The sequence below is a fragment of the Pezoporus flaviventris genome, unplaced genomic scaffold, assembly GCF_033815535.1.
Source record: "Pezoporus flaviventris isolate CSIRO_AGI_PZ_B2104156 unplaced genomic scaffold, CSIRO_AGI_Pfla_v1 ptg000007l, whole genome shotgun sequence".
Taxonomy (NCBI): Eukaryota; Metazoa; Chordata; class Aves; order Psittaciformes; family Psittacidae; genus Pezoporus; species Pezoporus flaviventris.
The window spans coordinates 73,101,649-73,127,012 of record NW_026892555.1 but is presented as its reverse complement, the minus strand read 5'-3'; the positions used below and the strand labels follow the sequence as shown (position 1 = coordinate 73,127,012).

Here is a 25,364-nt window from a genome sequence, read left to right as displayed (position 1 = left end):
GACCAAAGAAAATTAGAAGTAAAAGAGGCTAACAGAGAAGAGAACATACATATAATGGAATATTGATAAAAGGGTTTGGTTTGTTTTTTTTTTCTTCTTTTCCCTTTTATATAAGAAGAGTATTTTTGATTTTTAAATATGTATTTTAACTATCAGTAAGAGCAGTAGTGAGCTTAATAATTGAGCTTCTCCATTGTTTTGAAAGGACATTAAAAGCAGTGCTATTCCTTGACTCCCTATTTCCATGCATAATAACACCGTACACAGAAATACATACACAGACTACAGATGACTGCTTGTTTGTCAAACAAGAACAAAATATGTGTTTGTTCTTGTTTGACAAACAAGAAAAGAAAAATGCCACAAACCAAAACAGCTTAGGTTATGTTATAGGAGAGAAACAGGGAGGCAGCAAACAGCTCTAGCTGATCCAGTGGTTGTTTTCTGAGCCCTCTGCATGTTTCCTCAGGAACCTGAAGTGTAGGGGTTTATATGAACAGAAATAAGCAAAGCTGAGCTTGGACTATTAATTGTTTCAAGACTTCCAGTCCCATTTGTGAATGAATGCTTAATTTGAAGTAGGCTTAGAACTAAGATCTTGGGGAGAAAAGTTAAAGAGTGGAGCAAGGGATCACTGGGAAAGCAGGCAGAGGAGAGCAAGGAAAAGGAAGATTGCCACTTGCCACTTCAGGGAGTTTGTTGGAATTGGAGAATAAAAGCAAAATATAGGGCAGTCTTAAATAAATCTTCCTGAAAACGCCCAGGAAGCTGCACTTTATATGCTTTTGAAAATTACTTCTCATTTCCTTGAAAACTCTTTACTCTTCCTCACTGAGGTACACCGGATATAAGATAGTTTTTTGGTTTGTTTCCTTTTATGAGGATTGTTGCATACTGGAAAAGGTTGTGCAGAGGGGCTGTGGAATCTGTGGCCCTGGAGGTTTTCAAAACCTGAGATACCTGACAGGAATGCAATGTTAACCTTGCTTTGTGGAAGAGGCTGGACGTCCTGAGGTCACTTCCAACTTGAATGATTGTGTGAGCCTGTAACATCTCTGTTCTTTTTATCAGCTAGGAGGAGAGTAGGAGGTGGGACCTCATGGTTGTGTCCACACTGAACATTTTATATGGAACTTTAAACGCTACCAAGACCAACCAACTGAAAAAGAAAGAAAACAACCCACAAGATGAAAATCGGGTACATTACTCAGTATTTCTAATTATTATTGGTTCTCACAAGTGAAATAAATGTGGAATTAAAGAGCATTTATTGCTTAGGGTTGTTTTAGCCAGATCTCAAACCCACTGCAGTGCAGAGAAGTTTTACTTTGGATAGCTTCTCTGTAAAGTCCTGTTACAGCAGGCTAACAAAATCAAAGGACACCAATTATTGGAAACTTTAATAGCAGATTTGTGGCAGTGCTGGTTACACAGCTGACTGGCAATGCCACTGCTGGGGAAAGATATTCCATCTGTCCAATGACTCTTCTCTTTCATGAGAAATCAACAATGCTGTGCCACAGTACAGAACCTGGCAAGCACAAATAGAATCATAGGATAAACTAGATTGGAAAAGACCTTTAAGATCATCAAGTCCAACCATTAGCCCAGGACTGCCAAGACCACCACTAAACCATATCACTGAGGGTATTATCCTCACAAGGCAGTTGAGAAGCTATTATTGTGGGTAGATTATCTTGTCATAGCTATCTGATTACCTAAAGTATCACACATATGGTGATCCTGATTTAAGATGATACTTTGGTAATGCATATCTTTGGTAACCATTAGCTGGTGGTATATCCATGGAGGAACACGCAGAAGATGACATTAAAATCTTGTGCAAAAAACCTCAAGGATTAATGGAAAATAATGAACATGTTCCTTGCTGTGGCATGTACAAGGATCTAGACTGGATGAGGACCCTGAAACTGTCACATGCAAAATGTCTAAGCTGGTAAAACCTGAAAGCTGATTTTCCTAAAGAGCTGAGCAGTTCACTAAGTGCTTTCCTTTTCAAAATGTGGGTTAGTGAAATCACACATTCTCTGGCATTATTTCTCAGTGCATGCAGAGGTTTGGCTCTTTATGACAGGTTAAAGTGTAAGAAAAATGGGCTTGAGAAAGAAGGGTAAGGATAGGTCCCTAATGGCTTCATAAATTTTATTACAGATCAGGCATCTTGACTATTTATTAATGAACAGTTTGCACCAGGAGTACTGCTTAATTGCATGGTGTCTTTTGTCAAGGACTAGTTTAGGAATACCCCCATATTTGTCCTGGGACAGTTTCATCAATTTGCTGAAAAGATATCTCCACAGTTTGCAGCTGCTCTTTTGACTCTTTACCTTTCCCTTACCTTTACTTCCCTGATTGAAGCCACCACTTTACATTTACTCTTAGTGAAAATGTTGTATTTTTCAGATGAAACCTAGGAGATTTGTTACAAAAAAAATCCTGGTTTTCTTCTAGAATGTATTTTTATGAATAAACATTGATCGGCTTCAGGTTTTGTGTCTGTCTTTAAAGCACTCAGTATTGATTGGCATCATGCTTGGTTCTGTAAAAGAATACCTGTAGGTAAATCCTATGTTCCTTCATAATGGAAAGGTTCTCTAATACCAGTCAAATTTCAGATGAAACTTTTGCAGTTCCTTTTGGGGAATAAAATAAGGGTTTGATTCTTGGACAGAGGCAGAAAGCACTGCCTCTGCAGGCTCAGAAAGCAGTCTTTTTATCAGGAAAGAGAATAAGTTGTTATCAGTTACCACAGTAACTGAACTAGAACCAGTTATTTCTCATTTGCTCACTAAAATATTGCTAGTAAATCTATGATCACTCTACCAGACATGCACTACTACATCCACTGTAGAGAAGATCCTTTGCCAGTGATTCGATCTGTTTTGGTAAGGTTGAGGTTACTTAGAAACAAGAGAGTAGAGGAAATTATTCTCAAAATCTGCAAGTAGCTCAGCATTTCTCACCATACTTTTTTTCCCTCTTCCAGGAAATGCAATAGCAACAGGAGGTGCTGGTCTAGCTTTTGACACAACTTTTAGTTTGCTTCTTTACTGAATGTTGTGGGTTGTTGGTTTATTCCTTCCCCTCCTCTCCCCTCTCCCCAAGTTATGCACAGTTTCTTTTGGCAAAAGGAAGCACTTCAACTGGGCTGAACTTTGGGATGTGACAAAATGTAAAGCCTGTGGGGCCTTTTGCATGTTTATGTTCCTTTTGCAAACATGTACAATGCCAGCTGTGCGAAATGTCCCCTTCTTTCTGCCTAAGGCTGGGCAGGAAACTGTACCCTGTCTTCCTATGCTTGGCCATGCTAATCCATGCTTGTGATTGCCAAGTGTGATTGCTGCAATACATTGCCCTGAAAAATCAAACCGCTAGCCAAGTAAATAGACCTAAAGGGAGAAATGCAAGTTTCCAGAGAGGTCTCTGGGCTTATTGAAATACAAACTGTGGACGCTAGGTCCAATGTTTATAAGGGATATGTCTACCACATAGCAGCTTTCTGGCATTTGCATGAGCAGTCTCCCACAAATATGAAGAACCCTAAACCATAAGACAAACCAAAAACCTCTAATTCTGTTAAACAGATTCTGAAATACCACAGGTTAGAATACAGGTTATGTATTTTCATGCTCTTGAAAGCCCAGGAAGGAACTGTGGCCTTCACTGTGATTGCTTTGTAGTTGTGTTACTTATGGATGTCTCTGAATATTCATCCCATGCTGATAAAGTTGACTGGTCATCTGCTCTGTAAAACTAGTCCATGTTGTTTCTTCTTGGTGGATTCACGAGCTGAGCAATGTAGGTGAAAGTTATTAAACCCAGGGCTGTTCATATCTTTTTAGTCCCTTACCTTTCACACACAAAGTGTTTTTGTTTCTGACATACCTTGTGCAGTCTGCTGTAGCCCCCAGCCCTTCTTTGTATTCCACATTAGGCAACAGTAAGCTATGTCCTCCTCCACAGCACTAGTCATGCCTCGACATGTATGGTATTTTTAGCTATCTGAAGTTTTCTTTATTAATGGAATAATAGGTATCCTGGAGTTTCTTGTTACTGTCAATGACTGGATTAATAATTTTTAGAAATGATTTTCTCTAGTATATCTATCAGAGAATCTACTTTCTCTAAAAATTTTTGTGTGAACAGATGTGAAAGTTATCTTCCTGGTGTGAAAGATAATGGCAAGAAATATGGCACTGAGAATGCCAAGAAATGGCACTGGGAAACAGTTAAATTCTTCTCTTGACCATTTGAAATTTGCATGTCACCATTTTATTTGTGATCCTTGCTCTTCTTTTTCTTTTATGTTCTGTGAATGATTCGTATTTTTCCCTTGCGGCTGCCAAGAACTCATTTGGTCAGTGCCAGTTTCTAAACTAACAGCCAGTTTCAACTTCCTTTCTCTCATGTATAAAATAAACCTGAACTATTGAATATTCCTGTTTAGTTTCTCACTCCAGAAAGTGGGTTAAAAATAGCTACACAGGGCTCATGCAGCTACTAAGGAAGCAGGCTGGGACTTTGAGACTGTAGTCAGTTTAAATTGCTTCTTTGTCATATTCTAACCTGTACTTATCCACTCTTGTCTTCACTTCCTGTTCCCTTCAGAATACCTTAATATTTTTATCCTTTAAGCTTTCATTTTCCTTCACAATCAACTATAAAAGAGGAGTGTGCACAGAGGTTTTTTTACACTGACATGGTAGATTTGTTTGCGGCACATTATATAAAGTGTATTAAAATGTGCTGTCTACTTAGTAATATCGTGGTTTCATAAAATTAGTGTCTCAAGAGCAACTGCTGAAAAAAGAATGACACTGGTTGACTGAGCACTAGGCTTGTGTTGTGTAATAATTAGTCATTTATCCTGGAGGTTATTAATTTTGCCTGTTTATATGGAGGAACTTTATGTGTTTTAACCTAAGTCCTCTTTAATTTGAAATATCTTAAAATCTGAACAAAAATTACCCCCATGGCAATAAAGTATGAAGAAGCATATGGGGTCAAAATATAGTCCATTTTCAGTTTGATTCCTGCCTAGCAATAGTTTTGGTGGTTTTTTTTTTGTTTTCTTCTGTAAGCAACAATGAAAGAATCACTTTGTCTTTCTATCTAGTGAAAATAAGGTGTAATAGCTACCAAACTATTGCTATGGAAGTACGTTTCAATAAATGTTTATTTCCACTAGAACTGAGAAGTTAACTGAATACCAATGACATTCTCTTCTGCCTTCAAATATTGTCTATTTTACTACTATTTCACCTGCAAATACTTACTGCAGATGACTGGAAATTGGTATATTGTTTAGTCAAAGTAATAGCGGTAGCTACTCTCACATCCTTTGAATGTTCAATTGAAAACCTTGGGTCATGTCTTTCCCCTCTGAGCTGACCAGTTTGAGCAAATTTAAAATCTAGATTGTTGGTTCAGAAGTGGTGAGGAGCACACCAACAACTGGTGCTAGCAGAAATGATGAACATAGAGCAGGATACAGTCCAAGTCCAGTAATGTCCACCTGGATGCTCCTGAAGCCAACAGCTCAGGATGAGGTATTAGCAACTCACAGGACAGCGAGAAGACAACAGTACCAACCCAGGGAAAAAAAAGAAAAGGGTGAAGTGACAAAGATGATGTAAAAAAAAAACCAAAACAAAACAAACAAAAAAACCCCAAGCAGCCAACCAACCAACCAAACAAAAAACAGCCTATAGACCTTGCTACAGATTTATGGAAATAATTAAAACTTTTTCCAGGGCCAGGACCTGGTTTTGAATACAGCCTTAATGCAGCTGCATTATACAGCTAATCAGAAATGACGGCCCATACCTGAATACAAAGTAGAAATGGCATGAATATAGCTACTAAGGGCTCATAACTTGGGTAGTTGTAATTCTGTCAAAGATTTCCCTGGCACAATAATGGAACTCTTGCTAATATGCCCACCCAGTCTAACCATCTGCTCTGTGCTGAATTAATATCTATGCACACCAAGATACTGCTGTAAGAGGGATACCTGCCTGAGGCTGCTCCAGAGCAACCTTATGTGCTGGGAGTATTACAGCCACGAGTGTTTGTCACTAGTCTGGGAGAGCAGCTGTTTTGCCACTTTCAGATCACCAGAGTTTCTCACATTTCTCATGTTTCTAGAGTCCTTTCATTCCTATTATTCATCCAGAATAGGGTGAATGAGGGGGCAGATGACATTTCCCTGTTTTCCATCTCTCGTAATCATCGTACTAGCTGATGGTCAGTGCCATTTTGTCCTCTGCTCTTTGGGTTTCTATTTGACTCTCTGTGTTGTTACTCTGTGGCTGGCCTGTGATCAGCTCCTCTTTTCTTACTACACTGTTACGTTTCATGCCTGTGCTGGAAAATGGCACTGATGCTGCTAGGAATGCATCTGCTAAGATACTGAGTTACCATATCTTGCTACACTGACAGTTTAGGTCTGCAAACTTTCACCCACCCCTTTTAAATAAATCAAACGGTTTGAGAGACTCAACGATAAGTCCCCAGTGACCTTTTGTGTATTTCCAAATTATCCTGTCTTTTCACACAATAATTATTCAGAACTAAAACCCTCCTTATGTCATTTATTGATGTATTTTGTCCTTCTGAGGTTCAAATGGAAAGGCTGTTCAGGATATGGCAGGTCATTTGACTTTTCAGTCTTTCACATAATTCAACTCAAGTAAGCACATCACTACCACCCTGGGTCCCTTTTTTCATGATAACAATGATGTCCTTCATATTTGCTTCACGCAATATAAATAGTCAAACTGACAGAAGGTTAAGAAATCCAGTCTTTCCAAGTTTCTGAACTTCAAAATGAGACAAACATTTCCAATTCGGTTCTGCTCGTTCTTTTAAAATGATCTCTATAAGTCATTTCATCACAATGCACAAACTGGAATTGCAGAAAGTGGCACATAGTCACAGTACATGCATACATTCATTAGGTGTGTTTTGATTTTTAAACCCCAGTGAAGTACACTACAACACTCTTGAAGAAACTTGGTGCAGTGCTTTCACAGTCATTAATTTTGACTACCTGCTCTAGCAAGTTGGAATTTCAGAGTTAAATCTCTCAGTTGTGTTTAGTAGCTTTGAGTTTAGTAGCTTACGTTTAAAGAAGCTTTTTAACAACCTTTTGGCAGCCAAGGGAATGAGAATGGAGAGAGAGCATGTCTAAAGAGGAGCCTGGACCTGCTGCTGCAAGGAGGTGGTTGAGTCTTCTGACCTGTGACTACTTTTCAGGAGAGCTCCATGTGTTCTGAGTGCCTGCCTCTATAATGAATTTTATGAAGTATATTCTTCCTGTTACTGCTCCTCCTTTATGCACATTGAGAGAGCTCCTGTTTACTATAGTGAGAGTAAAATTGAATCCTGAATTCATGAATTAAACTCAGTTTGATGTTGCTCAAGATATTTTCTTGAAAGCTTTGGTTGAAAGATCTTTTTCCCCACCAGGAGGGTGTATTTCACCTTTAACTGTTATCAACAGATTAATATTATTACCTATTTAATCCTTTTCTGAGAAAAATTGCTCTTTGGACAACTGGTAATTCGTATCTGTGAACACCAGTAAAACAAATAGAATGAAATGAACTCAGGAATGTCAACTTGCTCTCATTATGTGCTGCTGGTAGTGAAGCACATCATGATTTAGTTCCATGTGGCAAATTAGAAACCCGAACCAGGTAAAAATGGCAATAATAATAATGAACTATTTCATTCAGAGAGACTGTTCTTAATCCCTATCTTTTCTTGGAAAAAAAAAAAAACCAAAAAACAAAAAAAAAACCAAACCCACACTTCAAAAAACCTGGCGACTCTGCAGAATTTTGAAATATATAAAAAAGGACATACTTCAATTGAGTGTATTTCAAATTTTCATGACCAAGAGAATATAGATCCATAAAGAAACTCTTTGCATCTATGTCTTACTACATTATCAAAAGTGTTTATATGTCCACTCTTAACTATTTTTTTAGTGTCAACACTTATGTATGTTAACAGGGCTAAATAGTTAGATTTCTAAGACATAACAGCATTTGCAGGCAGACATTGTTTTGTTGAATGTTCTGGAAGGCAAGTCTGGTAATTCATTTTAAATCATGCATCAATATGTAAAATGCTGCTGGCAAAGGAGAAGATGGAGAAAGTATCCTCTATTTTAAACAGTAAGATGGTATTTGGAAAGGTAATTTACTGTGTTGGGGACCCCGGTTCCTTTATCTCTTCATACTCTGTAGAGATTTAAGCCCACAGATTCCATAAGTACTCTAGTGACTGAGCTGAGTTCTAAGTACCATAGTTGTCCTAAATGGGCTTTACAAAGAGCTGTGGTATCACCAGTCACTGTTCCATCCTTCTGTGCTTTATAGAATCATAGATTCATAGAATCAAATAGGGTGGAAAAGACCTTTAAGATAAAGTCCAACCATTACCCCAAGACTGCCAAGACCATCACTAAACCATGTCACTAAAGACCTCATCTACAGGTTTTTTGAGCGCTTCCTGGGATGGTGATCCCACCACTTCCCTGGGCATCCTGTTCCAATGCCTGGTCACCTTTGTAGAAAATGGTTAGGCACTTGGCTCTTGAAAAAAAAAGGAGTCTCCAGAAAAAGTAGGAGCTTTCTTATTTTCAGGAGTTAGATACAAACTCTCTGAAAGAAGACATGCCAAGGTATGAGTTTCACATGTTTGTTAATTTAAATCTTTCTGCACTGATTACTTTCTGTGGACATGTTTCTTTCCATGGCTGCAGGTACCACTAGAAAAGTTACCTGGGTGCCAGATGTTCAGTGTAAAAGTAATTTTCTAAATTTTACTCTTCATCATTGAGCCCATGGAAGTTCTTCCCTTTTGAAAACAACTACCACCTCCCATCTCTTGAACAAATTTTAAATATGCCCATTGTGTGTTATATATGCTCATTAAAGAGAGATATAGTGAAGGTCTTGCTATAATATTTGGAAAGCCTTCAGCCTTATGAGCACTTGCATCTGGCAAACACAAGACAGTTTGTATGTCCTGGGATATAAACTGGCATAACCTCAAGGCTTTAGAATAGTATGTGGCAAGATAAGCGAGAGCATTTGAACTGAAGATTAGATCATTCTGTCTGACAGGAATATGAGTACTTTGTTATAACCAATCCCAACCGGTACTATCACTTTAGTGGCAGATAACTGAGATGTCTTAAAATATTTTTGAAATAAAAATGTGTCAGAAATGAGCACCGAAGTGAATATTAGAGGTACTGTACATGTGAATTCAATAAATTTCTTACTTATGGGTCATTTGTAATTTTCCAGGTACAGCTTTTAATTGCTGTTTGCAGAAAGTTCATTTTGATCTTATTTTCTGTTCCTACAATGTGCCTTTTCTTACAGTTTCTTTCTTATGATTAGGGCCCATTCCGTATCTGTTGGTAGGCCATGTGTAGTCTTTCTCACAGTAATTTTAATTGACTTGGACTTTTTCAGTTCTTTTCTAACGTAACAGACAAATACTGTAATTTCTCAGTTTCTTCCAACTCTGGCTGCAGTCAGACGAAGAGGGTAGGAAGCAGCAAGGCTTTCACAGTGTGAAAGCATGTTCATTAAATTACCTTACACTTCTAAGTTATATTACCTCTTTCAGTAGTACTGCATGAATGATTGTGATTGTGGGATCAAAGGCTCAATGCTTTGTGCATTTGGAAACCAAGATTATGTTTCTTTCCTATAATACCATAAAAATCTTAATATAAGATTCAGTGGCTGATGGATAAATGATTTCTAACTGCACACATTTAATGTGAGGTGTTCTTAAAACCAGGCAGAAATTACATCCATTTTCTGTGCGGGAATACGGGTGTGACATTGATCATAGTATTTCAAGAGGAATGTAAAATAGTCTCCCCCTAAGAGAAGGTGACTTATTCTGTATTTCATATACTGTGAAAATCTTTAATGTGAGACACCAAAAGGCGTGTAGAAGGATAAAACACCAGTACCAATACTTACATTGCTTAACTGGAGCAGGAAACATTATTAGCATCCTTTGATACTTGCACCCTTTCTCTTTAGGTCAATCATATTTCTGCACAGAAGAAAACATAAGTGACGTGCCCCAATCAAGAAAGAGATTTAGGAAAATCAGCATTAAGAAAACTGAACAGATCAATCTAGCATGTCCAAAATTACTGGAACAGAAAGTGTACACTACAAGGCTAAGCAGCATAAGCTAACAATAGAGTAAATTTTGTGGATGTAAGACTGGAATACTGAATGCTAACAAAATTGGCTGACTCAGCCAATCCCTGGTAGCCCCAGAGCAATAATTTTTTTACTTAAAAGGCAAAGTATCTTAAGGAGGTAAACTTCTGTAGCATTTCAAATATATGAGTTTTGATTAACCTACTCTAAATAGGTTCATAGATCTCAAATGTGGTAGGTAAATACACTATTTGCCATTTTTATGGCTATGTTATCATAGACTCATAAAGTTTATTGACAGAGGGAAGGATTGGAACACACTGGTTGACCACCTGTACATTCTATCATACCTATTTTAATAATCCAGAAGGATCAGAGCTGTGAGTTTGTGTTTTGTATGACATAGAAATTTTCTCTGCACAATAAATCCAGTTCACTGGGCTCACCTCCTGCATGAAAATTGGGGGTGTCAGGTGCACCTACCTACCCAATGCCAGCCAAACATATCTGTTGTTATTTGTCTTTTTGCTGATTTTTGTTTCACTTGAGTTTATTACAGCAGTCCAGATCTTCCATTAAAAGTTTAATAATGTGAGGTGAGGTAGTTCTGCAGTGCTTTCCTGGCAGTTCTCTTAGGGAAAGAAAGTTCCTGCTATTCCTGTAGATTTCTAGAAATCTGTCTCTTGTTACATGTTTCTCAGTCATCTCCTTTTTGCCAGGTAAAGTATGCATAAAATGATACTCTGTAGCACTGGCCCTTTGGTTAGTATGTCACATGGCACTAAATAAAATGCCTTACAGAGTTCTATATTTATAAGTAGCTTGGAAGTTATTTCTACTCCCAAAATTGTTATCTCCTTGGAGTACGAATTGAGACCCGGGAGGGGCTATGTTCCATGAAAAAAACCTCTAACTTCTGTCTTTCAAGACTCAACAGTGCTCTCCCCTTACTTGCTTTGGCTTCAGTGTCCTATTTAGTAGCTCACTCTAGTGTAGCTCATTCTGTCTTGACTTCAACAAAGCAAAGTGGAAGTTTATTTTTGTTCTATATACTGTGGAATGATGGAATTTATTGCCCTTCGTATTAATATTTTCTGATCCTTTTGCTTTGAAATGAATAAAAGTGATACAAAGATAGGATATGAGATAAGAAATGTAACTTACTGAGAGGAAATGTGAAGTTCTCTGGTACATATTACTCAAGAATTGTAGCTAATTGCTCTGTTCAGTACTGTAGCAAGCATCACACTGCCTCAGAAACATCCTGTGTGCATTTCTGGTTGCTTGAGGTGCTACTGGAACCTTTTAGGAGAATCAGTGCAGAAGCTACACAGGTGCATGACAAGGCAGTGTTTGTCTCATCCTGCTGTGAAGTTATGATGTAAATCAATGCAGCTTATGAAGAGCGTTCCCATAACAATCACTGGCTGCATAACATCCTTTTTGTTGTCTGAGGCATACATTATTTACATTATAGGTAAGTGTCCATTTTCATATGTATAGATATGTATCTCACCAGAGCAAAAGATGGCCTACTTAAAGCAGACAAGTAGCTTGTTCATTAAGAAAGGCTGGCAGAAACTAGCTTCACAATCTGCAGCTGTTGAGGCTACCAGCAATAGAATGCTTGAATGACAAAAGAGCACGTGTTGATCTTTACTTCAGCAAGATTCTCTGTAGTTCCTATTACAGACATTTATTATGTGGTCCATGCCACCTTTGAATAGTGCATGAAAAGGTGGATGAGTACATGGCTTGCTTTCATGTCTGCTTTTCTAGACAGAAGAAACTGAATAGATTTGGATGTAGATAAGAACCTTTACAGAAAATCCCCTCTGTGAAGGACAATTCTGTACCAATAACTCTGGTTAAAGATCTCTGTCAGCTAGTTCTTAATCAATAGTGTGTGCATAAAGTGGGATTTGACATTTATAAAAAAAAAAAATCAATTTGCATTTGAAGTAAGTGCAATACATCAAGCATTTTCTTAGGCCACCTTTTCCCACTTGAATCATGATATTGCACTTTGTAGTGAAGGGAGATTAAATGTTTCTTTTTGAACACTGGTTGGAAAGAGGTCCCTGTGTTTGAGCTCCAAATTAATCGGCAGTCTGTCCTGTTAAAGTATGAGTCTCATGCAGTTGCTGTGGTGAGATCAGTATCATGGAAGAGTCACAGCAACATTGAGACAGCTCATTATCCCAGCAGCACATCCCTTCTCCAGCCTTGCTGAGGAAGCACAGAAAGGGAAGGGGAAAGGATGATCCTGCTGGAATTTGGCTATTAACACCTGTCTGGACTGTATGAACTCCCATAAAGAGAAAGACTTACCTTAGAGGAACTTGCTCCCCTGGAGTGAGATGCTGACGAAATGCACTGGAGCTTTTGGAGACCTGCTCATTGCATAAGGTCTCATTTACACAACAGAAAGAATCTATGGCTGATCAGGGGCCCCCAACATGCAAATAAGCCATGCTGCATGCTGTCTGGCTGCAGATGCAGACACAGGCTAACTCCCATCAGTGCTGCATCAGAAATGGCACCTGAGACTGTTACTGAAAGGTACCAACCGGATGCTGACCATCATTTGGGCATTTCAGTTTCTGATGCTGACCTCCATCTAGTACACATGTAGCAGTCCCTGTTGCTAGCTAGGAGTCAGTTGCTAGCCATGCGCTTCACCTGTGTAAGCTTGGTTAAGAGGGGAGATTAATTTTAAATGAATGTATCTGATCTGAGTGCACTGTACATGAACAGGTGAAAAGACATAGATATTTACATGAAGGAATAAGTGTATTTTCCCATGGTAATGGAAAGGTAAGCAGCCTGTTCCACTGTTTGGGTACGAATGAAATAAGCAATAGATTTAGAGCAAAAGAAAATAACCCTATGGTCTTGAATCAAAGAAGCATAACTCAGCAGTTAAAAGTCTTTTGTGAATCTATTGTGTGATATTTACATCAACAAAGTATAAACCTTGCAAATTTTGTCAGCTTATAAAAAATTCCTTCTCTGATATAAAGCAATCATACAGTATGGTTTAAAATTCCTCTGTTGTCTGTATAAATGGTTGCTATTGGTTTTTTTTGGCAAGTAAGAGAGATGGAGGTGGTCCAAGTACTTGGGGATACATTTTGGGTCACTGAATACATTTCAGAGAAGCTTGGCCGTAACTAAATAGTATACTTGATTTTCTTATTTACATAAAAATAAGAAATGTTGCTCCCCTGGGAGAAACCCCCTCTACTCACTCATATGGAGCTTTGTTAGATATTGGTTTTATGGCTTGGTCATGAAATAGGGTAGGACAGGAGAATGTGGTACTCAATCCTTGTCCGCAGACCGGAAAATGGGAAACTGCAGAGTGAGCCAAAGAATTTGGAGTTTGTTCCAGCCATGCCACATATCAGTTTTCAGCTGGAGGACTAGGGATGAGGAAGTTAAGCATATTTTTTCAGGTTTATCACAGTCTTGTAATAATCTCATCACCTTTCCTTTCCTAATCTAGCAGAAACCTGATGTAAAGAGTTAAAATTGTCCAACTATCCATAACCTGGCCAGTTTTACATGATGTGTACAACCTACACCTCTGGCTGAGGGATGGCAATAACTTTGGTAGGTGATGGTGTCAGGAGGCTGGGAGAGAAAAAACTCTTCTATAGACATCACTAATTGGAAGAGGATGTTTGTCTGCTAAGATTGGCCTTGCTCTAGATCATCCTGTGTCACAGGCTCATCTTTTCCTATATGTTACTCCTTTCTAAGACCCTGTCTCTTACACTGTCTAGCTTATGATGGTGTTTTACAGTTATTTCTATGTATTTTCAAATGTGTGGTAGGTGGAGGTTAATGTTAATCACTGAAAAGTGCTTTCTTTCTGTGAGTTGCTATATGCACTAGATCACTTGTGTACTATGCTTACCTTTCAAAATAACTAGTGAAATCTGAGCTCATCAGAATGTTAATTCAGTTCTCTTTCATATTATCTACTGAACATCCTGTAGGACACACATACTAGAAATCAGTCTGCCTTTTCAATCTTTATATATGATTCTGTAAAAATGACAAGCAAATCTAACTCCTAGATCTAAGTAGTGCAGGCAAGTATTTGTCCAGGCAACAGAAAAAAAAAAACTAAAACCACAACCTCCCCACCCCCCCAAAAAAAAAAACACAAAAAACAACTAAAAAGCAAAAAAACAGAGACACCCCCCAAAAAAAAAAACCAAAAACCAAAACACAAAAGAATCTCAAAACAAAAAATCAAAAACCACAACCGAAACCAAACTAAACCCCAGTAATCTGTACTCCCAAAGTTAATATAAGAAGAAAACTTGGCTCAGTGACTGAGCTGTCAGTCACTCTGGGATAAATAAAAAGTATCTAAGCTTTAAACCTCCTGCTCTCTGAACAAATGCTATTAACTTTGCAGAAGGACCTTTTTTGACATTTGCTTTTATGACTTGTTATCTGTCATTCTTCTATAAGTGCTTATCTGTATGGAAAACACTTTACACTTGGGCCCCTGTATACCACACTGAAGTCTTTGAACAGTACTGTTGTTTGGCCCAAGTAAATTGCCGGTAACATCAGTTCTTTCAGCCCTTCATCCAACAAGGACTTAAAAGAGTGACAGCAGCTACCTAACTCCCTTAAACTGCCTCTGAATGTCTGCTATCTGTAGTTCATTCTGTAACCTGAACTTCCCAAGACAGTAGGTATTAATTCCTTGTAAACTCTGCTAATTTTTGTTCTATTTTATATTGTTTTTAATTAAAAAGAAATTAATTTGCATCACGGTCATTTCAAAAGCTGTATTCAAAACAAGAAAGGCTAACCTTCCTCTCAGAGGGGCAGAGTTTCCATCTGCATGAAGAAAAAACACTCAGCTGCTCCACCTGTCATATTCTTCCAGAAGGAAATACAGACATTCACAACAAAATGAGATTGAACTCTGAAAGCAAAAAGTAAGAGCCTGAATCTTTTCTATCTCTGACTTCTATATCTGTCTCTTGCTGTCAGCAGAGGTGACATTCTCAAGCAAATAATAGCAAGGAACAGGACCAGCTGAACTTCCTGCACTAAGGTAGAAAAATTATGGAGGGGTGAAAAAAAAGAAAAGTAAAAAAAAAAAGGGGGGAAAGAAAAATCCTCTTTGCCTGTATTTCCTGATTGAGAACAGAGCTCACAATACCATTTTAGTAGGAATTTGTTCCCCAGCCAGCTCAACTTTTAAGAGTAATCTAGTCCATACATTTAATATAATTTCTTTATCCCCATATACGGCAGTGGTGACACTGAAACAGGCTCTACATCATCACTCTAAACTACAGTAATCATTCTGAAAATCATTGTAGCTAATTTATTGTTGGTGCAAATTATCTCCTCTTCAGTACTATCCAGAGTAAGTTTACTGTTGAGTTTATTAAGGTGCAGAAGCAAATTTCCTTCCCATTTTATCTGCAGGGTATTACTAATTTAAATGTCCTAATACTCCTTGTGGCCTCAGCTTCAAGAACACTCAAATAGCATTTTAAAGACAGAGACAATGAACACACAGTAAGCAAAGAAGACACAGATCTTTAATCATGAGGACTTACCCTGCAGCTTCTCCCAAGAGCCCTTCATCTTTATCATCATGACATCAGTAAACACTGTTCTGCTTCTACATATGCTCCCAATTGATCCGAGAGCTTTGCAAGAGGTGCCATCTATAGTTGGCGCCACCCTTAAGACTGAAAAATCAATGATCAGAGAAAAAAGGCCATCAATTATCAATCTATTTAGGTCCTGGAAGACATCTTGAAGTCATTTAAAAATGACACCAGCTACTATCATTCCAGATGCTAAGAAAGCTAAACAGCTTTCTCTAATGACAGCTGTTCCCAGGATAAAGATCTCCAAAAGCCAGAATAAAATAAGAAAAGTAAGTACTCCTCTATTTCAGTCCTACTGTGCCTAGCAAACTAACATTAGTATGTAAATACTGCTTACTGACAGAACAAAGCATGTGCCTTTGTGAACAGATTTCAGTGTCAAGCTAAATCATAAAAGGCTACATTTTCTGAAGGGTATCTAAGTTTCCATGAGTAACACTACAAGTTTGGTTCTTACAATTACTTATTTTTCCATGTAATTTGCTATAATGGTTGTAATCATAGAGGGCTCATGAAAAATTCTGAAAAGAGAAGTCAGTGAACATTTTTCTCCTGAAGGCACAAACCTCTTAAGCAAATGAACATTTGACATGCAAAGTCCTAGGAAGAATAACTGTAAATATATCCCAGTCTTTTGGTGGAAACCCTTCAAATACTAAGGCCAGACAGCTACAGAGTACCTGCATATTTGCAGTGGTAGCCAACTTGTCTTCTTTAACAAAATAGTTTTCCTTTTAAAAGCTGCCATCATTTACAAATGCAACCAATTTATGATATAACCAAGACAGTTCAAGCTTAATATGCTGAAGAAAAGTGAGAGTTCTTCCCAAACCCTCTCTTCAGATATCATCTTTACCTTTGGTTTTAGGTCTGGGATAAAATAATCATTAGTCAGGCCCTAGAAGTCATCTCTTTTGTGTATTCTCATCAATTGCAGATTCTTTTTGTGGCTTTTCTCATCCTTCTAATGGAGTCTTGAATAACATGTGAAAAAAAAACTATCCTTCATCTCTTTGGTATCTGATAGATTGAAAACGCCTTTGGAATTCAAGGGAAAAAGTTGACTACTGACAATTTCTGAATTAAAAAAAAAAAATCTGAATTTTTTATTTTCCCAAAATAAAAATAACAGTATTTTTTTCTGTCTTTGACTTGAGAAAACTGGACTGCCTTAGACTCAGGATGGTGATGTTGCCTTCCTTTCTCTTTTTTTTAAAATCTTAAAGACACTTTTTAGCTTCCTTCATGATGCATATTTCCATACTGTGAGCTCATTCCTTTCCATAAAATACCAGTGATTCACAGCAAAGTAAAATTGAGACTCTGTCCAAAGCTAAGGGTGTTTACAGAAAGTATTCATCAACTACTTGTGCATATGGAATTAATGCTGTTATGTCTGCTCAATTACTTAAAGCCATTGCTTTTAGGATGACACTACAGTCCTTGAACTTCAGTTTTGTTACAAACAGCTGAATCGGATGAGAAACTGAAGCAAATTGTCACTCACTGTAACTCAAATGGACTGCAAATAGCAATTGCATACCTTCCAGAGGAGAGATTTCCAGTCCATCTGGACGGTCATCTGTAACCACAAGATAAATCTGTCAGCTACAGATTTCAGGCTGTTTCAGACTGTTACGCCACATGTCAGCTTGCACTTAAGCAATGCTGAAGCCAGACATCACCCTTCCTTTATTTCAGAGCTGGCAGAGGTTGGTATATCAGGCTGTGGAATGTCAAATCGCTACGTATGTCTCCTATCTCAGCTTAAACCAAGGATGTTCATAAAGATGCACCTTTCTCACAAAACCTCTGTTCTTGATTTATATAGGGGGTTGCTCACTGGGACCATTGGATGAGCCTTGCTGTATGAACCCAGATGGAGATGATGCTTAAACATTGTGGAAGGCAAGGGAATCAGGGTAGCCTGGAAGACATTCCTTCTTTAAAGATTTCCATTGACCAGATGTTCCCAGACAATGCATCTCTAAATCATATGTGAACAAGTATGGAAAAGCCTGTTTGTTATTTTCCCAACCAATGGCTGACAACTATTATTTTTGTTCAGGAGACAATCTCTCATCAGTCCCAAATGTTCTTTTTAATGGTCTATCATTAGATCAACATTTCAACAGTGAATTAGTCCAGTTAAAGACCTGATCACTATCAAAAACAACTCAGATTGTTTTGTTGGTTTTTTTTTTGCTTATTATTTCTGGAGGAAGAGTCTGGCGTCAGAATGCTTGCAAATATCAGGAGTGAGGTCTCATGCATGCCTTTTCTCTGATCCCCTATCGAGAGTATAAGGAAAAGCAGAAGGAATTCAACTGTGTTGACCTAATAGCTTTTACTTGTATGAGGCAGTTGTACCTAATGGATTACGGGTTTCTTGCAATACACCTCAGCTTCTATATATATCTATAAAAACCCAGGAATACTTTCTGTGTAGCTTGAGATGGAATAGATACAACCCTGAGCTTTCATTGCTTGAGAAAGCCTGAGTGCAGTGTGAATCAGGCCATGACACTGACCACTTAATCAGAAACAGCTACCAAGAACAGTCTCAGGTGTATAGTAAGTGGGGCTTGGACACCCCATCCTTAAGAGTAGCTACTTAATGCTCTAACAGGAAAGTTTACAGAGATGTGTATGTGTTTAAGTGATGATTCTTGCTGGAAAACCCATACTTCCTAACTGCTCAGCAGCTTATTTTTACGGTTTTCTTTCCCCTAATTATTAGTATTCCTCTTTCAGATACAGAATGTCTAATGTACCTTTACTTTTACCAGCTTCTGTGAAATCCTAGCCTTGGAGAAACAGGTTTCAAGATTATGTCACTATATGAACAATTGTAAAGGGATCTGAATGTGTGTAGAAGTAAGTATTACAGTCTGAGGAATAATAAAAAATCACAGTTAATGGAAGCAATGTATGGCTGTGAATAGAAAAACCAGATTTCATGGCAGAGATAATAAGTAAGATACAAGGATAGGATGCATTTTAAACAAAAGCCTGAACCTGCAATACATGTTCACTAGATCCAGGCTAATGCTGCTTATGAAAAAAATACTAGCTTGTGGAGAGCATGGAGAACTGTGAGTATCAAGATAAAAAAAACCTTTGCAAATATAAGTAGGTTTCTATTTAGTAGCATAGACTTGTTCAGTCACTTCTTGTAAAAAACATGTCGTACTCCTAGGTCAAAGCTGGAATGAAAGTTGCATAAGTAGGCTTAGGCTCTTAAGTTTTGAAGACAGGATTGAAACCACAAATGAGTTGAAATATTAACCCTAAATTCAAGGATTAAGGAAATATGTAGAATTCAATTAGAAGCCTGGCATTTTTAACATAGAAAATGGACAAAGTCAGACTAGCAGAATTGCCTAGAAGGCCTGAGTGATTGAAAACTTAATTGGTAACTTATGTACTAGTCTCTGTACAATATAAGAAAACAGGTGGTCTTTCCGGAAAGAAGAGAGAAACTGACTTCACTGAAAAGGCCTTCACTTTCATTTGCAAAGTGGTAGTGCAGAACCTACTGAGGATATGCAGTCCAGGAAACATCTGGTTCTGCCCTGACATATTTTATGAAGTCTGCCAACATCATTTATATATAATGATACTAGTTTAAGTAGGACTACTGCCTCTGCAGCTCTAATAAGATTTCAACTCTAATTGGCAGATGTTTGTGCTTTTCTGAACTTCCTAAACTACAATGTTTGTGCAGATCCTAGTTGAGGAAATTATTTGCTGGATTAGATCAGTTCAGCTTTCATATGATACAATAGAAATATCAATTTTGTTATCATTATTGTTCTTAGGGCACCCAAGTGCAGATAAGGCATTCATTACATATAACAGAGCATATTGTCCATCCAAAACAAAGTGTGAAACACTGGAGACAAGCCGGCCTGTACAACGACATCGTGGGACAATGAAAAATGAACTTGTCTTCCACACACTAGCAGACTGATCGTTATCAGTTAGTTGGGGGGGAGGAGGGAAGAGAGAAGGGGGAAAAGCAGGGATTTTTAGGAATTACAGTGACGAGGTGAGCATGAAGGGGGGGGCATGGAAGAGAAAAGCCTAAAGTTATGTATGTTATGGGGAGTTCAAGTAGGCTTGAGAGGTAGCATTTTTGAAAAATAAGCAGATGGGCAATATGCAGACTAATTAAAGCTTGAACCTCATCCCTGGATGATAAATGAAAAACAATTCACTAAATGAGAATAGCTGTCAATGTCTTAAAAACTGAATTTTTTGTTTATTTGAGGAGAACTGTCAAAAATGCAAAGAGCTGCATGAGCTAATCGAACTGGTGGGTTTTGAAGAGAGTCTTGGCAGCAGTGTATAAATAGATATGCCTGGGACAAAAATGCCTTTGTCAGGGCCAAGATGTTACAGTAAGTGAGCTGTAAAATAACTGTGACCTTAATGAGAATTTTAACAGCGTGAGTGGATGAAAAAGGCTAAGTTTTGGAGATGGTTCTGTGAGCACAGAAAAGAGTCTAAATTAAACCTGGATGCCAGGTTACGGGTCTTTGAGGCTGGCAGGACAGGAGAGTCCTTTGAGAATGTGAAGAAGAGGCATGAACAAGATGGCTCAAAGGTGGGACTCAGAGCTGTGTTTAAGCTATACTGAACTTGAGATGGCAGCCAGGCACTCCCAAGAGTATGTCAAAAAGCCATGCCTTTATCTTACCCAATTGATATAATGTTTTCAGTAACAGAAGAGAGGTCTGGAACAAAGCAGTATCTGAGATCCTTCAGGTAAAGATGGTAATGGTGTCTATAGGTGAGAAGAAACCAGGAGGGAATCAGGAACAGATGAACCGGAACTACTGTAAGTGTAGAAAATGTAACATATGAGGAAATTATGAAGGAATTAGGAGTTTTCCAATTTAAAAAAAAAAGTACATAAGCATTACAGGTATCTGGAAAATGAAGAAAATTAACTGCTTTCTGTTGCAATTGTGAAAAGAAGAGGTTGGTTTATGCCATTATAAGGGCATTCGGTAAAGAGCCCAAAACCCATTTTGCAATAATATGGGTAGCAATCGTTGAAGTTTGTGATGCCCCCCCAACTAGAGTTTTTAGGAACAGATACACATAGAATCATCACAGAATCATAGAGTGGTTTGGGTTGGAAGGGACCTTGAAGATCATCTAGTTCTAACCCCCCTGCCATAGGAGAGGACACCTTCCACTAGACATTAAAAGGTCAAGGATATTAACCCTGGTTTTCATTTGTTTTCAAAAATAATCTGTTTTCTTCTCTTTTTTACATCTTTTTATGTTTGTTTTTTTGTTCATAAAGATTCCTGTCTTTCTTTTAAAATGTATTCAGAAGCCAAAGAGGCTTATTACATGAACAATTTAACAATGTTTTTCTACAAAAATAGTTATTTCTTCATCCACTTTTTTTTTTCTTCATAATCCCTCCTGTTAGTTTTCCTCTTTTGTCTTAGATAGTACTGAGAGAGTATTTGGAAATTGTGCCTTTATATAAATTAAGCTATTATTATTATTTGCTTGATTAAAATGAAGAATAGAAAGTATGTGGGAATGCTGGCCAACCTATTATCTAGGAGATTTTTGTGCCTGAAACCTTAATCTGTTTAGCACATCTTGACCTAAAGCATTAAGTCATGTGTTCTTTGTATGTTTTAAATTGTGGCCAGTTATAGCTGTAACTAGAAGTTGGAATGAGTTGCACTGATGCAAGCTGTAAGCTGGTCTGGCACTGTGCCTTTAATTCACACTTACCAGTTTTTCTTGCTACGGTTCTGTCATTGCTCTTGCAGTTCCCCAGTAACCACAGCAGAGCTCTAGAAATAACCAGACTCACCATCTGACCGTTGTTTAAAACACTCCAATGCCAGCTGTAATTTTGGCTTGTATTTCCTGGTCACAACATCGAGGTCAAAAAGTTCTTGTCAGTATTCATCACTGAATCATAAGCTTACAGCTAAAACTGATCATTTTGAACTCAATTTTGAAGTCTTAGACTCTGATGCTGTTCATCAAGGGAATCATGCAGGCTGCAAAAAAATGTTTGGAAAGCAAATCCCTCTTTGTAAAGGTGGTAGTCCTGACAATTTTTGTGGGGTTTTTTTTTTCAGCTTTAGCAAAGATCAGAGTGGAATGCTCTACATTTGTAGGTATAGCATTTTGTTGTGTTTTGCTCAAGTGCTTGTAATACTAATTTTAGCATTTCTGTTTAATGCAATCTGATGAAAATTCATCTGTTAGTCTTCATGTACTGCAAGAGGCACTTGAGCACATGCTGATGATACCGAGTTATTTTGGGTAGCACAGATGAACAGTGACTACAAATTCTGCAGAAAGACCTCAGGACACAGAGTGAGTGAATGGTGAGAGATGAAACACCCTGTATGTGATGGGTCGCATTAAGGAAACAACCTTAACTTTGCCTGAGCAGTGACGGATTCTGAACTTGCTCCCTTGTCATTCAGGAACAAGATACTGCAGTTAGCTACTTTTGTGAAAACATCAGCTCAGCTCTCACTGGTAGTCAAAAATAGAACTGAATGTTAGGAATTAGTAGAAAATGAAGAGCAACCCAGAGAACCTCCTAATGGTTCTATATGATGTTTAAAGCTATATAAATCCAAAGTATGCCTAATCCTAAAATGCTGTTTGCAGTTCTAGCTTCTCCTGTCTTGGTAAGAATATAGTAGAAATAGTAAGGATACAAAAAAGTGGTGACAAGGTGACCAGCACTATGAAATCACTTTTCCTTGTGAACTATATAAATTAAGCAAGGCCCCTCCACCTAGAAGAGACTGAGAAGACAGAAAATTGAGATTCCAAAAATTGTTTGATATCTGGAGAAGGCAAATAGGGAATGACTAGTCACTGTGTCTTACGATACAATGACACAGGAGACTAGGTAGGAAGATGTTCAAAACAAAAGGAAATACTTCTTCTCAAAACATATCTCAGCTGTGACATTCCTCACCCTAGGATGCTGTGGATGCGTGAAGTCAATCATGGAATACATTATGGAAATATGGGTCTATGAAAGACTGTATAAATGTACAAGATATCTGTATGTCATTAATCACTGATGGCCTTGCTAAACTCTTTCTCAAGTGTTTGTTATGGGTGAACATCAGACACAGGCCACTTGGACCATTGCCCTAATTCCAGCTCTTACACTAAAGAGTGTTTTGAGTTGGAGGGACTATCCCTCCAACTGGTTTTTGGGTCAATTTCAGGGACAATACTGAGAAAACATTTTATTATTTTGTTGACATAATGAAGGACGGCATATTTTTTCCCTTGTCCCTACCCTTCATTTTTTTTGTACCTTACTGCTTTTCCTCCTCTGCTTGATTTCAGTCTCTGCTTCCCTTTAATTTCTTCTTCCTTCATACCAAGCAATCCTCCAGCCCTAAACACAAAATAGAAGTAAGCAACCACACTAGTGAATATACTGTGTAAAGTGTTTCCAGCTTTCCTTCTTTGCTCTTGACTTTCTGGTGTGGAGCTGAGTCGAGTTAGCCTGGACTCTATGGTTCTTCCAGCTGTCTGACAGGATCAGGAGATGCCATAGTGGGAGATTTGTAGTGAATTATGATTCTTGCTTAATATTATCCTCTGGTTTTACTATTTGCAGAAGAATTTTCTGTCTGTTGTACGCTTGTTCACCCAACGTTTGGAGATCAGCTTAAAAAGTGGCTCCAGAGGAACAGCACTGTCAAAGCTTCTGGTCCAGCATCAGTGGCTGTCAACTCAGCAGGATCCTGGGGGAATCAGCCTTGTTTGCACTGGATCTGCTATGCATTCAGCATTATGCTAGCAGTAACAAACATTTGGAGGGAAAAAAAAAAAATTCTCTTTTGATCCAGACACTGGTGCAAAGCTCTTGGGTTTTTACAAAATGAAGCTTTTCTAATAAGGTCGTATTGAATTGAAACAAGTGTGGCACTGACGGATTATCAAAAGTTGTGTACTGCTTCCTTTTAAGTGGATGGAATTGAAGTTGGCCTATGGCAAGCTCCATTGAAAATCTGGTATTTAATTCTTGTTACACTCTCATTATTCCTTTTAGAAAGTGTTTTAAGTGATATAAATATATACATATATATACACACATAACATGACATTTTCCCTCTTTTCTATTCTGAAATAATCAAAAGGAATTTGGTAAAAGATAGGGAATGTTTTTGAAATGAGACATGAGATTTAAATTTGGCCTCCACTCTGCTTTGGCAAGTTAAAACATTCCGTTTTAGCTCCAGATGACCCAAACTAGTTTGAGCCCACAAGCTACCAGTCTTTCTTCATTTACCCTTCTTTCCTTGAGGCCAATTGCTATTGGTTTTATAACAAGCAGGGTCTGGTATTGTCAAATTGAGCTGTGTGCATGCTGAGTGATTGCTGTGACATAACAAATTACATTTTCCACAGGCTTTACTCAAATGTGTTTTCATTTATAATCTTACCAGAGAAAACAATCAGTAGGGCTTGTTCATTCCTTCAGCACGTTAATATCAGTTACAGGGAAGGGAGCTGTAAGAAGGAGAAAATAAATACCAAGAAAAGATGGGTAATTAATTTCTGAGAAGCAAATGTACCCTTACAGATATTTTAAATAGATGTATTTAGGCACTCCATTCCTAGGTCCTGACAGTCTTATGGGATTCTCAAATCTCTATACGTGACTACAATATCTGAACTCCTGTGGCTTTTTCCCTACCAGATTTGAAGAGTTTAACTGTAACAGCCTCCCCAGAAAATCACAGTGTGTAACTTTATATCACACAGAAAGGCTGTTATCAATTTATTGTTATCATTATTTTTTTTTTAATAAGAGTAATGGCCATTGGTAGATCCAAGCCAAAGCAGAGTCCTGTTGTGCTAACCACTGAGTAAATGTACAGAGATAAACTCTTTGGTTTCATCAGGTATGATATGGATGACAATGCAGCGTCAGCCGTAACAACTATTGTTGTGCTCTTATGTAGATCAAAAACCTTTACTCTTGATGTTGCATATTTATTGAACACAGGGTATATGTTAGTAGCTGTATTTCTGGATGAGTGATCTCAATTTCAGAACTGAAAGGAAAGCTATCATTTAAAATGAGAACACACAATTCTGGTTTTCTTTCATGAGCTCACCTAACAAATACAAAGAGTATTTTGCTACCCTCTAAGTCTTTCCTTGCTGATTTCTTTAGTTGTCTTTGCTGCGCAGAATATGCATTTGAATTTTGTTTTGTGAGTTTCTTCATAAAGAGTTCCAAGGAGAATGTAATTGATTCAGTCTTAAAGAGTACTTTTTCACGCTGTGTCACTTTTAAGACTTGCAGTGTACTTCAAGGTGTCGCTAAATACAGCAGGAACTTTTGAGCTTTATTTAGTTACGGTATCTATTAGTTTTCCTCAAACTGTAAATCCCAATGCTGTGCAAGAAAATGCAGGCATTTTATTTCCTTAAAAGGCTTTTG

General features: G+C 37.9%; 1 long non-coding RNA gene across 1 annotated transcript; it reads right to left on the bottom strand.

Moving 5' to 3' along the window:
- Nucleotides 1–1,061: 1,061 nt before the first annotated feature.
- LOC133266402 (uncharacterized) lies at nt 1,062–24,427 on the bottom strand. Its single transcript, XR_009742375.1, has 3 exons — nt 24,358–24,427; nt 15,830–15,964; nt 1,062–1,159 (listed from the first exon to the last, which is right to left on the bottom strand). It is a non-coding gene; the product is annotated as an uncharacterized LOC133266402 (long non-coding RNA).
- Nucleotides 24,428–25,364: the final 937 nt, after the last annotated feature.